General features: G+C 44.6%; 1 protein-coding gene across 1 annotated transcript in view; it reads right to left on the reverse strand.

Moving 5' to 3' along the window:
• Nucleotides 1-11,109, reverse strand: part of MGME1 (mitochondrial genome maintenance exonuclease 1) — a 40,667-nt gene extending 29,558 nt beyond the window's left edge. The window contains exon 1 of the mRNA XM_056567604.1: nt 11,091-11,109. The gene's annotated coding sequence lies outside the window, so the exon portion shown is untranslated. The remainder of the gene's footprint in view (nt 1-11,090) is intronic.
• Nucleotides 11,110-11,432: the final 323 nt, after the last annotated feature.

Consider the following 11,432-nt stretch of genomic DNA (forward strand, 5'->3'; position numbering starts at 1 on the left):
AAGGAAGCTGAAATCCAGCGGATAGGGCGATGGAAGTCTGCTAATTATGTTTACCGGGCTGCTCAGAGGGCTACGTGCTGCCCTGGGGGCAGGTCGTTAGGTTTCCAGAAGATTGCTCTCCATTGGATGCGGGTCATTCCCTCTCACTAGTGGTTCTGGTTATCCATGCCGGTGGGAATGATCTATGTTCCATGCCGGTTCCCGAATTGATCACATTGATGAGGAATGACTTAGAGAGGATCATCCTACTTTTCTCTGAAGTCATTATTGTTTGGTCCGAGATTGTCCCCAGAGTCACCTGGCAGTGGGCGAGGGATGCTGCGGCAGTTGATAGGGCTCGCCGCTCAGATAACTCCCACATGGCTCGATATGTTCGGGCACTGTTGGGTGTTGTAGTAAGGCACAGGCAGCTCGAAGGTGGCAACCGTCCTTATGTCCTTTGACGGGGTTCACCTTAATGACATAGGGTTTGATATTTTCCTATCAGGGCTGCAGGATGGTATTGAGCAAGCCTTGTATGTGTTAGATGGGGGTCAGAGCTCAATATGAGTATACGTGAGCTCCTCCTGTGGCAGTGCAGGAGTAAATTGGCCGACTGGCTGAGTTGCCAGGCATTGGCATTGGCCGGCGGCTAACAGTGCATTTCCTCTCTGGTCACCAACCTACAGGAGGTTGGAGATTGTTTTACATCTATGTTAAGATAATTCAATAAAGCTGTGGCCGACCCCCACATCCAATAAAGAAGGTTAACATGTGTTATATAATTTATTATGGGAAAGGGGGGGGGGTACATTATGGTCAGTTAATAGGGGTAGGTGTATTTCGCGCAGTCTGAGTGCCACCGGGCCGTATAGGGCTCTGTGGCACAGACTGGGCGAATGGGTATGTACAGCTCAGGTAGTCAGTTCCTTCCCCCCCCCCCCGTCTCATGCAACTGTAGTTCCTCTCTCAGTGGTTAAGGGGTTAACCGGGGGGGTTTGGTCTCAGCACAGAAAGGGGTGATTGTGTTAGGGGATATAAGCCCCTGTTTGCCCCCTCCTCTTCCTCTTACCTGGTTGTTTCCAGCAGGAGTTCCTACCCTCCCACCCTTTTGTTTACTCTTATTTTTTTGGAACCTCCTGTTTTCCTAAAAAAAAAAAAAAAAAATTAAAATGTGGAGACTATATTTCTTTCCTACGTATCATTTCATGATCATTGGGGGAGATTTATCAAAACCTGTGCAAAGGAAAAGTTGCCCAGTTGCCCATAGCAACCAATCAGATCAATTCTTTCATTTTGCAGAGGCCTAGTTAAAAATGAAAGAAGCAAGCTGATTGGTTGCTATGGGCAACTGGGCAACTTTTCCTCTGGACAAGTTTTGATAAATCTCCCAAATTGTGCTTTATTTTCTCTGTTGGATGTATTTTGCGCAGTCTTATGATGTGCAGAAGTGAATGACTTGCATAATGTGGGTCCCAATGCTTGTACTCACTGTAGTCAATCACTTACCCACTATTCTGTGGATAGGGGATAAGTGTTGTTGGTGGGACAATAACTACCACAAATATGGCTTTTACATAGACTATTGAAGTAGTGCACATGGAGCTTTACCGTCACTGCATAAATATAGAGGATTCCTCCCTAAAAAGCAATTCCTCTATGTGCCTCATGAAGGCAGCATTTTGTGCATGCACCTTTGATGTGTGTTAGGGTTTTTTTTGTGATTAATAAAATGTCAGATCTAAAGACATATTTTTGCTATTTGTAACACAATAAGCACCCAACAATTCTAAAATGGCCATTACACCCCTAGACAACTTATCCCCTATCCACCCCGGTGTTCTGAACATTTATGTTTCAGGGGGACGTGGTCGTGACGTCACGGCCCCTTATTCATGTGATCTGTCCTTATTAGTGATAACATTTTTGCTTAGGTGGGACTTTTTGATCACTTAAAATTATAAATTGTTTTCTAATATATGATGTTACCAAAAATTTGCAATTCTGGCATTTACAATTTTTTTTGCACCTTATGGGATCATAAATGTTGCATTTTAATAGTTCCGCACACAGTGATGCCAAATATATGTTTTCTACCTTTTTATTTAAAAAATAGGAAAAGGGGCTGATTTTACTTTTTCTTAGGGGAGGGGCTGATGTATATTTACAATAAAAAAAGTTATCTTTAATTTGCAATTTTTAACCCCTTGGGGACCGAGCCCATTTTGACCCTAAGGACCAGAGCATTTTTTGAAATTCTGACCACTGTCACTTTAAACATTAATAACTCTGGGATGCTTGTACTTATGAATTTGATTCCGAGACAGTTTTTTTCCGAGACATATTCTACTTTATGTTAGTAGTAAATTTTCATCGAAAATTTTTATAACTTTGAAGCTCTCTGCTTGTAAGGAAAATAGACATACCAAATAACTTATATATTGATTCACATATAAAATACGTCTACTTTATGTTGGTATCATAAAGTTGACATGTTTTTACTTTTTGAAGACATCAGAGGGCTTCAAAGTATTGCAGCAATTTTCCAATTTTTCAAGTCAATTTCAAAATCTGAATTTTTCAGGGACCAGTTCGGTTTTGAAGGGAATTTGAAGGTCTTTATTAGAGATGAGCGAACTTACAGTAAATTCGATTCGTCACGAACTTCTCGGCTCGGCAGTTGATGACTTATCCTGCGTAATTAGTTCAGCCTTCAGGTGCTCCGGTGGGCTGGAAAAGGTGGATACATTCCTGGGAAAGAGTCTCCTAGGACTGTATCCACCTTTTCCAGCCCACCGGACCCCATAATGGACCCCATTATGAAAACTGCACCCCTCAACGTATTCAAAATGACATTCTGAAAGTTTGTTAACCCTTTAGGTGTTTCACAGGAATAGCAGCAAAGGGGAGGCGAAAATTCAAAATCTTAATTTTTTACACTAACATGTTCTTGTAGACCCATATTTTTATTTTTACAAGGGGTAAAAGGAGAAAAAGCCCCCCAAAATATGTAACCCATTTTCTCTTGAGTAAGGAAATACCTCATATGTGGATGTAAAGTGCTTTTTGGGTGTACTAGAGGGCTCAGAAGAGAAGGAGCGACAATGGGATTTTGGAGAGCAAGTTTTGCTGAAATGGTTTTTGGGGGGCATGCCGCATTTAGGAAGCCCCCATGGTGCCAGAACAGCAAAAAAAAATAAACACATGGTATACTATTTGGGAAACCACACCCCTCAAGGAACGTAACAAGTGGTACAGTGAGCCTTAACACCCCACACGAATTTTCAATAAAGTTGGATGTGAAAATGAAAAATTTAATTTTTTTCACTAAAATGCTGATGTTACCCCAAATTTTTCATTTTCACAAAGGGTAATAGGTGAAAATGTCCCCCAAAATTTGAAACCCCATTTCTCTTGAGTAAGGAAATATATCATATGTGGGTGCACTAGAGGGCTCAAAGGGGAAGGAGCGACATTGGGCTTTTGGAAAGCACATTTTGCTGAAATGGTTTTTGCGGGGCATGTCTCATTTAGGAAGCCCCTATGGTGCCAGAACAGCAAAAAAAACACCCCACATGGCACACTATTTGGGAAACTACACCCCTCAAGGAACGTTACAAGGGGTGCAGTGAGCATTTACACCCCACTGGCGTTTGACGGATCTTACAGAAATAAAATTTTTCATTTTCACAGCCCACTGTTCCAAAAATCTGTCACCTGTGGGGTGCTAAGGCTCACTATACCCCTTGTTACATTCCGTGAGGGGTGTCGTTTCGAAAATGTGGGTATTTATTTATTTGCGTTTATGTCAGAACCGCTGTAACTAGCAGCCACCCCTGTGCAAATCACCAGTTTAGGCCTCAAATGTACATGTGTGCTCTAACTCCTGAGCCATGTTGTGCGCCTGCAGAGCATTTTACGCCCACATATGGGGTATTTCCGTACTTGGGAGAAATTGTGTTACAAATTTTGGGGGTCTTTATTTCCTTTACCTTATGAAAATGAAAAGTATGGGGCAACACCAGCATGTTAGTGTAAAAAATAAAAACATTTTACACTAACATGCTGGTGTGGACCCCAACTTTACCTTTTCATAAGGGGTAAAAGGAGAAAAAGACCCCCAAAATTTGTAGTGCAATTTCTCCCCAGAGATACCCCATGTGTGGCCCTAAACTGTTGCCTTGAAATACGACAGGGCTCTGAAGTGAGAGAGCGCCATACACATTTGAGGTCTATATTTGGGATTTTCATAGGGGTGTACCTGGATGCAAGCGTTACATTTGCCTCCTCCACCAAAAATACTGTACGTCAGTTTTTCCCAAACAGGGTGCCTCCTGCTGTTGCAAAACTTCCAACATGCCTGGACAGTCAATGGCTGTCCGGCAATACTGGGAGTTGTTATTTTGCAACAGCTGGAGGCTCCGTTTTTGAAAAACTGATGTACAAGATGTTTTTAATTTTTATGGGGGGGGGGGGGGGGGGCGGCCCAGTGTGAGGGTGTAATGTATATGTAGTGTTTTACTCTTTATTTAGGGTTAGTGTAGTGTAGTGTTTTTGGGGTACATTCACACGGGCGGGGGTTTACAGTGAGTTTCCCGCTGCAGCAGAAAAATTTGGTGCATCACAAACTTGAAGCAGGAAACTTGCTTTAAACCCCCACCTATGTGAATGTACCCTGTACATTCACGTGGGGGGGGGGGGGGGGGGACAGACAGACCGTGCATGCTGGGAGTTGTAGTTATGCAACAGTTAGAGGCACACTGGTTGGGATTGGGAAACACTGAGTTAGGTAACAGACTACCGCAGTGTTTCCGCACCACTGTCTGTTTCCTAACTCAGTGTTTCCCAACCCATGTGCCTCCAGCTGTTGCAAAACTACAACTCCCAGCATGCATGGTCTGTCAATGCATGCTCAGAGTTATAGTTTTGCAACATCAGGAGGCACACAGGTTGGGAAACACTAAGTTAGGAAACAGACAATGTTTCCCAACCAGTGTGCCTCCAGTTGTTGCAATACTACAACTCCCAGCATGCCCAGGCAGCCGAAGGGCATGTTGGGAGTTGTAGTTATGCAACAACTGAAGGAGAACAGTTTGGAGACCACTGTGCAGTGGTCTCCAAACTGTAGCCCTCTAGATGTTGCAAGACTTCAATTCCAAGCATGCCCAGATTGCCCAGGCATGCTGGGAGTTGTAGTTCGGCAACATGTGAAGGGCCAAATGTTGCCGAATTACAACTCCCAGCATGCCTGGACAGTCTCGGCATGCTTTGAATTGACATCTGGAGCGCTACAGTTTGGACACCACTGTATAGTGGTCTCCAAACAATGCCCTTCCAGATGTTGCAAAACTACAACCCCCAGCATGCTGAGACTGTCCAAGCATGCTGGGAGTTGTAGTTCTGCAACATCTGAAGGGCCAGATGTTACAGAACTACAACTCCAAGCTTGTCTGTCTGTCTGGGCATGCTGAGAGTTGTAGTTTTGCAACATCGGGAAGGACAGTGGTCTAACATCGGGAAGGACAGTGGTCTCCAAACTGTGGCCCTCCAGATGTTGCAAAACTACAACTCCCAGCATGAAGCAGCAGTGATGGCAATCTTCACTGCTGCATCTGGGCCACCTCCACTTGCCTGCCGCCTCCTGTCAGCCGCCGGTGCCTGGTCCCCGCGTGAACCCAGGTAACTGCCGCCGGCAGTCCCCGCTGCATCCACGCCCCTGCACATCGCCTGCATCTCCCCCCCCCCCCCCCCCCCCCCCGCGATTCGCCGGTCAGTCCTGGTTGGTCAATTGCAGGGGATAGGAGGCACCCTGCCACCTCACTCCTATCCTTCAGTATGATTGGGGCTCCGATCATCCCTATTTTCCAGGCTATGAGGTCATCAGAGACCCGATCAGCCCAGAAACGCCGCAAATCGCCGATCTGAATTGGTCTCAGAATGATTTCAGCAGGCATCCTGTTCCGATCCCCGTCAGGCTAGCGTCCTTAAATACCAGATCGCAAGGGCGTACCCATACGCCTGTGGTCGCCAACAGGTTAAGTCCCCATATTAACCCATTAAGGACGCAGCTCATTTTTACCTTAAAGGGATATTCCAGGATTTTCTTTTTATTTGACTATGCAACAGGGGCTGTAAAGTTAGTATACTTCATAATATAGTGTCTGTACCTGTGTGTAATGGTTTTCTCACAATTCGTATGTGATTCGCATGTGGTATTTAGAAAGCCCCCATGGTGCCAGAACAGCAAAAAAAACAAAAAAAAAAACACATGGCATACTATTTTGGAAACTACACTCCTCAAGGAACGTAACAAGGGGTATATTGAGCTTTAACACCTCACAGGTGTTTGACAATTTTGCATTGAAGTTGAATGTGAAAATAGAAAATTTTATTTTTAACACTAAAATGATGGTGTTACCCCAAATTTTTCTTTTTCACAAGGGGTAATAGGAGAAATTGTACCCCAAAATGTTAAGCCTAATTTCTCCTGATTAAGAAAACGCCCATATGTGGACATTAAGTGTTCTGCTGGCGCACTACAATGCTCAGAAGGCAAGGAGCAAGATTTGGCTTTTTGAAAGAGAATTTAGCTGAAATGGTATTTGGGGGCCATGATGCATTTAGCAAGTCCCCAGCGTGCCAGAACAAAAAAATAAAAAAATTAAAAAAAACACATGGCATACTATTTGGGAAACAAAACCCCTCAACGAACGTAACAAGGGGCATAGTGAGCCTTTACATCTCACAGGTGTTTGACAACTTTGCGTTGAATTTGGACTCGACAATGAAAAATTTGATTTTTAACACTAAAATGATGGTGTTACTCCAAATTTTTCTTTTTCACAAGGGGTAATAGGAGAAGGTGGACCACAAACTTTGAAGCCCAATTTCTTCCGATTAAGAAAATGTCCTATATGTGAATGTTAAGTGCTCTGCTGGCGCACTACAGGTCTCAGAACAGAAGGAGCGCCATTGGACTTTTGGAGAAAGAATTTTGCTGGAATTGAAGTCGGGGCCATGTGCATTTACAAACCTTCCATGATGCCAGAGCAGCAGAAACCCCCCACATGTGACCCCATTTTGGAAACTACACCCCTCCACAAGGGTTACAATGAGTACTTACACCTCACAGGTTTTTTGAACAGTGGGTCGACAAAGTGAAAAATGTGATTTTTCGCACTATATTGATATTGTTACTCCAAATGTTTCATTTTCACATGGGGTAATAGGGCAAAAGGCCCCCAAAATTTGTAGAGCAATTTCACCTGAGAAAGAAAGTACTCCATATGTGGATGTAAAGTGCTCTGCGGGTGCACTGCAATGCTCAGAATAGAAGTAACGCTATTGGGTAGTGTTGAGCGGCATAGGCCATATTCGAATTCGCGAATATTCGCGAATATATGGACGAATATTCGTCATATATTCGCGAATATTCGCATGTTCGTTATATTCTCGTTATATTTTCGCATATGCGAAATTTCGCGTATGCGAAAATTAACATATGCGAATATTAGCATATACAAAATTAGCATACGCGAAAATTCGCATATACGAAAATTAGCATATGCAAATTTTGCATATGCGAATTTTCTCACGCCAGTCTCACACAGTAGTATTACAGCCTTCTTTACACCACACAAGCTGGAAGCAGAGAGGGGTGATCACTGTGATGTGTACTGTGAAGAAAAAAAAAAAACAAACAAAAAAAAAAACGAATATTCATAATTACGAATATATAGCGCTATATTTGCGAAATTCGCGAATTCGCGAATATGCGATATTCGCGAATAATATTCGAATTGCGAATATTCGTGAGCAACACTACTATTGGGCTTTTGGAGTGAAAAGTTTGTTGGAATTGAAGTCAGGGGCCATGTGCATTTACAAAGCCCCCATTGTGCAAGAACAGCAGCACCCCCACACATGTGACACCGTATTAGAAACTACACCCCTCAAGGAACGTAACAAGTGTTATAGTGAGTACTTACACCTCATATGTTTTTTTAACAGTGGGCCGTAAAAGTGAAATAATTGATTTTTAACACTGAATTGCTGGTATTGACCAAATAGTTTTTTAGTTCCACAAGTAGTAAGAGAAAAAAAGCTCTGCAAAATTTGTAACCCAATTTCTCCAGAATAAGGAAATACCCCACATAAGGCAGTAAAGCACTATGCGGGGGCAAAACAGGGCTTAGGAGTGAGACAGCACAGATTAGATTTGAGGCCTAAAGGGGTGCTTCGCACTGCAATGGTTGAGGTTCTGACATAAAATCTAAAAAAAAAAAAAACCCGGCAAGTGACCACAATTTTTAAACTACACCCCTCAAGGAATGTAACAAGGGGTACAGTGAGTACTTACATCTCACAGGTTTTTGGAAAAGTGGGCCATAAATTGAAAAAAAATATTTTTTTCCACTAAAATGCTGGGGTTACCCAATTTTTACAATTTTCACGAGGGGTAATGGGAGAAATTGGGTTTCTTTTGGGGGGTTGTTTTGGTTTTAAATTTGGAAGACAATGTACTCAGGACTGGTACATTGGATCGAATTCTGGGGAATTAAAAGGATTAAAAATTTAGAACTCCGTGGAAGTGTGATACTTCTTGAAGCAATCCTTAATGCAGAGGCCCAGATGATGGGGGCAAATGGTGCACTGAGTGGTGGTGTCCTTTCGAATCCCCCTCTTGCAACACACTCTGCATTTTTTCTGGGATCGTCCCTTCTTTCTGGGGGGCCCACAGTTCTAGAGGTGCTCTCACCCGCTCTTTGGCGGTCACCAAAGATGAGGGCCTTTAAAACTTCCTCTTGGAACTGCAGGTATGTCCCTGTGTTGCCAACGTACCTGGATAGTACAAAAGAGTTATACACGGCAACCTGTACCATGTAGACCGCAAATTTTTTGTACCATACCCTTGTTTTCCACATGGCATTATATGGCTTGAGGGCTTGATCAGAAAGATCAACTCCCCCCATATACCGATTGTAGCCCAGAATACAATCGTGCTTGAGGACCAGTCCCACGGTACCTCGCACAGGGACAGGGATTCTGCCGTTCCTATGAATTGTGATGAGCATAAGGACATCCCACTTGTCCTTATACCTCACCAGCTACAGGTTTTCATGGGTAAGGGCATGGGACTCACCCCGGGGGATAAGAATTTGGAGGGGATAGGAAGGAAGGCTTCTATGATTCTTCTGAACTGTCCCACAAGAGACTGTGGATCTGGCAGCCAGGGATGTGAAGAGAGGGATACTAGTATAAAAGTTATCCATGTAAAGGTGGTAACCGTTATCTAGAAATGGGTGCAAAAGGCCCCAAACAATTTTCCCGCTTACACTCAGAGTGGGGGGACATTCTTGGGGTTCAATACGGGAATCTCGTCCCTCATACACCACAAACTTACAAGTGTACCCTGAGGGACTCTCGCACCCGGGTTCGACCCTTTGTTTGGCACCCCCTCCCAACCCGGGGAGGACCCTGTGTTTGCCCCCATCCCCCCTAACCTAAGAAAGTGAGAAAACAGGAACAAGCCTTTACAACTTAATTACATCACCTCCCTCCCCCTTAAGTACACCCCCTCCTTCCCCCCCTTAATTACACCCCCTCCCTCCCCCCCCTTAATTACACCCCCACCCTTCACATAGAATTATTTACTTACATTTTGATGATGCCTCCGTCCGACCGCTGGTGCTCCTCCCATTGCTGCATTGACTCCACAGATGCAGGCACCTGGCGGAAAAGCGTGGATGGGGAGTGACTCCGTCATGGCCATGGGCGGACAGACAACACTCGGGGCCCCCGGACCAAAAAAAGGCTGCACAGTGAGGCCACACCCCCTCCCTTTGAGAGGAATTCAGACTATTGAGCTAAATTAAAAGTGTAATAAAAAAATAAATAAAGGTGCTAGACACATATAAATTAGATGTACATGGTCAGGATTAGGTACTGAGTGATATATATATAAAAAAAAAAATAATTTTGTTGGATCTGACGGGCACGCTTTAACATATGTAAATTTCTATGACCAATAAAACTGGTATACAAGGAGTAAATATATACCACCACACAATAACTGGATAATACTGCCATACTGTACTGAATAAAACCACTATACACAGTCCAGTTTACTATAGAGGATCAGTATACTATATAAGTGATTTTATACAGGACCATATAGCAGTAGATACCAGCTGTACACAGGATGTGTATACCATATAAGTGATTACAGTTACATTTGGGACTCACAATTACGTTTTTCTGTCCGGATCAGACCGCCATGTCGATCTCTTAACATCTGCAGGACAAACATGTCACACTTTAAATTTTTTCAGTGTCCTCCCCTCCTCTACAAAATCTGCCGATTATAGGCCCACAAACTGTAATAATGCCCTCCTTGGAGTCCTGCACAGTAAAAGGGTAGGTAAGTAGCCAGGAAAATAGGTAACAAGGTAGGGAGATCAGGAAGCCAGATATGTAGGTAGGTATACTAGCAAGGTATACTAGCCAGGTAGGTAGACAGGGGGCAAGCTAGGTAGTTAGGCAGCTATGTATCCAGGTATAAAGTTAGGTAGCCCCCCCGTTCCCTGTAGGTATAGACAGCACAGTTAACCCCCCCCTTTCCCCATAGGTATAGTAGGCAGCAGTTAACCCACCCCCTTTCCCCATAGGTATAGGCAGCAGTTAATCCCCCCCCCTTTCCCCATGGGTATAGGCAGCAGTTAAACCCCTCTTTCCCCATAGGTATAGGCAGCAGTTAGCCCCCCCCTTTCCTCATAGGTATAGGCAGCACAGCAGTTAATCCCCCCCCCCCTTTCCCCATAGGTATAGTTGGCAGCGGTTAACCCCCCTTTCCCCATAGGTATTGGCAGCAGTTAATCCCCCCATAGGTATAGGCAGCAGTTAACCCCCCCTTTCCCCATAGGTATTGTAGGTAGCAGTTAATCCCCCCCATAGGTATGGGCAGCAGTTAACCCCCCTTTCCCCATAGGTATAGTAGGCAGCAGTTAATCCCCCCCCCCCATAGGTATAGGCAGCAGCTAATACCCCCCATAGGTATAGGCAGCAGTTAAGCCCCCACCCCTTGAATGGTTATAAAAAATTTTTTTGCTCACCTGATGTCCCACGCAGCGATCTCCTCAGTAGGAGCCTGCATCTTCTCTCCTCCACAGTGCAGGCGCCGATGAGTGACATCATCGACATCTGTACTGCGTGCTGCGTGGTGGCGGAGGTCACGTCTCCTCTGTGTAAAGCTGCAGATGCGGCTCAGACAGAGGAGACGCGTTCTGATGTATGTGCGTGTACCGCACATACAGGAGAAGGCAGCGCTGTCTGCTGGGGATCCGGGACGAGTGTCCTGGTTCTCAGTAGCAGCGGGCCCTTTACCCGGCTGGGCTCTCAGACAATGTCCGATCGGACCGGCCGGTCAGTCCGTCCCTGGTCATGGCACCCCCCTT

The sequence above is a fragment of the Hyla sarda genome, chromosome 3, assembly GCF_029499605.1.
Source record: "Hyla sarda isolate aHylSar1 chromosome 3, aHylSar1.hap1, whole genome shotgun sequence".
Taxonomy (NCBI): Eukaryota; Metazoa; Chordata; class Amphibia; order Anura; family Hylidae; genus Hyla; species Hyla sarda.